General features: G+C 56.5%; 1 protein-coding gene across 3 annotated transcripts in view; it reads left to right on the forward strand.

Annotated features, from left to right (window-relative positions):
* ORAI2 (ORAI calcium release-activated calcium modulator 2) overlaps positions 1-3,737 on the forward strand; it is a 24,227-nt gene continuing 20,490 nt past the window's right edge. For 2 of the 3 annotated variants that reach the window (XM_017857613.1, XM_017857614.1), the window contains exon 1: positions 7-92. The gene's annotated coding sequence lies outside the window, so the exon portion shown is untranslated. Of the gene's footprint in view, positions 93-3,737 lie in introns of all 3 variants that reach the window. The other variant, XM_017857612.1, reaches the window with a different exon arrangement.

The raw sequence follows: 3,737 nt of genomic DNA on the forward strand, positions 1-3,737 counted from the left end.
CGCTCGGCGCCCCGGCCGGGCCACTGGGCCACAGGCCACGCGGCCACGCAGCCCGAGCGGGAGCTGAGCCGGGCGGGGAGAGGGCAGCTCCGGTGAGTGTGGCGGCGGGGGCTGGCGCCGGGAGCGGGGTCCCTGCCGCGGGGGGGGCCGAAATTGGACCGGGGACGCTCGGCGGGGAAGGGGACGACTGTAGGCTGCCGGGGCGCGGTCACCACCCATCCGGGGTTGGTGACCTCCACCCCGCGGGATCCCTGGCGGGGTGCGGCGCCCAGCGGATCAGGGTCGAGGGCGCAGCCGGGTCCGGACACCGGGGTGTCCCTGGGGGAGGGACAGGGATGCAGGCGGGCGTCCCCGGGAGGCCCCCTCCCAATGCGCCTGCCGGAGAGAGACACTCGCCATTGCCGGTGCCCCAGATGCTTAGAGGAAGTCAAACTCCAAGACCGCCCTCTGGAAATGTGTCCAACAGGCCAGCCAGGAAGAATCGCTCATCATTAGAGAGGGGATCGCGTTATTCTACAAGACCTGTTTTCTCTGACTGCTAGTTAAAGCAAAAAAAAAAAAAAACAACCAACCCCACAAGGTTCAGTCCCGGAGCATCCTCTAGGGTCTGTGCCACCTGACAGAAGTGCAGGGCTCCATCCTGCCCCACCCCACCCCCTGCCTGGGATCCAATGTGGGGCCCAGACTCTGTCCCTCCCCCCAGGCCACCGGGCCTGGCACACACAGGTGGCACTGGAAACATAGAGGATGAATATGAATCCCCTCCTGGGCTGCTCCTTCCAGACCTGCAGACCTGTCTCAAGACCCAGCTCCAGGCAGACAGACATCCTTTCCTCCACAACCCCACCCACTCTGGGGGCATCTGCAGGGCCTCACCAATGGGGCATGGGAGGGCTGGCAGCTCCCAGGAAGCCACCCTCAGCCCTCACTGCCCTGAGCTCTTCACTTCCACTCTCAGACCTGAGCCCAGCCCACCCTTACTGATGGAGCGTGCCTCTTGTTCACCCTTCCTTCCTCTGGAGGCCACCAGGCTCTCCCTTGCCTCCCACTCCTCCCAGTTGGCCAGTCATTTCCCTGGGTTGAACTGTGGTCCCAAACCAGAATGATCTAGCAGTGCCCAGACCGTTCCACTCACCGATTCCTTCCATTCTCCTGTGGCTGGACGCCCAGTCATTCTGCCCAGACCCTCTGGCTCATTCCACAGCCCCAGGGTCCAAGTGTCTTCCACCCACATCTCCCTGCCTCCTCCAACCCCCAGGTGGCAGCCACCTTCCCTACTTATCTCCTGGAGAAGGGGAGCCACCCCACACCTACACCTGGAGTGGCCTTCCTGTCTCTCAGAATCTTTCCATGCGGGCAGCGTCTTGTCTTTGAGGAAAGGTCCCTCTTTTTTGAAATTATTTTGGCCGGGCACGGTGGCTCAAGCCTGTAATCCCAGGAGGCCGAGACGGGCGGATCACAAGGTCAGGAGATCGAGATCATCCTGGCTAACACGGTGAAACCCCGTCTCTACTAAAAAATACAAAAAAACTAGCCGGGCGAGGTGGCGGGCGCCTGTAGTCCCAGCTACTCGGGAGGCTGAGGCAGGAGAATGGCGTGAACCCAGGAGGCGGAGCTTGCAGTGAGCTGAGATCGGGCCACTGCACTCCAGCCTGGGCGACAGAGCGAGACTCCGTCTCAAAAAAAAAGAAATTCTTTTTGGAGGCCACACGCAGTGGTTCACGCCTGTAATCCCAGCACTTTGGGAGGCCAAGGTGGGCAGATCCCTTGAGCTCAGGAGTTCTAGACCAGCCTGGCCAACATGGCAAAACCCTGTCTCTACCGAAAATAAAAAATTAGCCAGGCATGGTGGCACACACCTGTAGTCCCAGTTACTCAGGAGGTTGAGGAGGGAGGATCACTTGAGCCTGGGAGGCAGAGTTTGCAGGGANTTTTGAGACAGAGTCTTGCTCTCTGACCCAGACTGGAGTACAATGGCATGATCTTGGCTCACTGCAACCTCCGCCTCCCAAGTTCAAGTGATTCTTCTGCCTCAGCCTCCCCAGTAGCTGGGACTACAGGCATGCACTACCACACCTGGCTAATTTTTGTATTTTTAGTAGAGACGGGGTTTCACCAGTTGACCTGGCTGGTCTTGAACTCCTGGCCTCAGGTGATCGGCCTTCCAAAGTGCTGGGATTACAGGCGTGAGCCATCGAGATACATTTTACTAAGAACTCCACATTGGAAAGTCATAGCATGATTGCTTTTTGAGGACTTCACCCCCTGAAATTCAAATGATCCCTTACCCATAGCCATTGATGGGGGTGGCGGGAGAAGGGCCAGTAAGGAACCCTGGGCTTTTCTTATGCCCACGTTAGGGCCTAACCTGCCTTTTAGGTCAGTAACCTGGAGGGGGAAACCTGGTTAATTAGACTAAGTGTCCTCGTGGTTTCCATTCTGGCTTTCAGCAGTAGTCTGTAAAATACAACTCGAAGTGTAGATGGATTTAACCTGGCGTCCGTAACATCTACTCTTCCAGTTGTCATAAAATGTGGGCTGGCTGACATGAGTGGAATTTTTCCTTCGTTTGGATAAATGTGTCACGGTCCAATGCTGTTGTGACAGATGGAAAAATCCTATGTAGGGCACGCAGCAGCCTACCCGGCACGGAGGAAGGACTCCAAGGGACCGTCTGGCACCGCCGGGCTGATAGGAACCCATCTTGTCTGTCTGTGAATTACTCATGTGCTGCACTTCCTGAAAAGAACGCTCCTGTTTGACTACCTCACTTGTAAAACCGCAGAGAGTTCACCATTAAGGGTGAGAGGCTCCCTGCAGTAGAGAGTGGAAGGGACTAGGGCACAGCAGAAACTCTTTGCTGCTGTGTGCCAACAGCCTGAGAAAGACAGCATGCTGCACTAGGGTTGGGACCCCAGGGGTCTTGCTGGGCCTGTAAGTAGCAGTGCGTTCTGGGTGGCAATCCCCAATTAGCTCAGTGCAAGCTCTTCGTGGTGTCATCCAACACCCTGGGCAGGGGCCAGGCAAGGTGGCTTATGCCTCTGTGCCCAGCACTTTGGGAGGCTGAGGTGGGAGGATCACTTGAGCCCAGCAGTTCGAGACCAGCAGAGGCAACATAGCGAGATCCCGTCTCTATTTTTCAAAAAAATTTAAAAAGTAGCTGGACGTTGTGGCACATACCTGTAATCCCAGTGCTTTGAGAGGCTGAGAGAGTCACTTGAGGCCAGTTTAAGACCAGTCTGGCCAACACAGGGAGACCTATCTCTAAAAAAGAATTTTTTTTTTTTGGGCCGGGCACGGTGACTCACACCTGTCATCCCAGCACTTTGGGAGGCCGAGGCCAGCAGATCACCTGAGGTCAGGAGTTCAAGACCAGCCCAGCCAACATGGTGAAACCCCGTCTCTACTGAACATACAAAAAAGTAGCCAGGCTAGTGGCCCGCACCTGTAGCTCAGGAAGCTGAGACAGGAGAATCGTTTCAACCCTGGGGGCGGATGTTGCAGTGAGCGGAGATGGCACCACTGCACTCCAGCCTGGGCGACATGGCAAAACTCCCTCTCAAAAAACAAAAACAAAAATTTTTAAATTACCACGGTGTGGTGGCTCCTGCCTGTAGCCTCAGCACTTTGGGTGACTGAGGCGGGAGGATCACTTGAGCCAGGAATTCGAGGCTGCAGTAAACCATGATCGCACCACTGCAGTCCAGCCTGGGTGACAGAGCCAGACCCTGTCTCAA

The sequence above is a fragment of the Rhinopithecus bieti genome, unplaced genomic scaffold (assembly GCF_001698545.2).
Source record: "Rhinopithecus bieti isolate Rb0 unplaced genomic scaffold, ASM169854v2 scaffold_42772, whole genome shotgun sequence".
Lineage (NCBI taxonomy): Eukaryota > Metazoa > Chordata > Mammalia > Primates > Cercopithecidae > Rhinopithecus > Rhinopithecus bieti.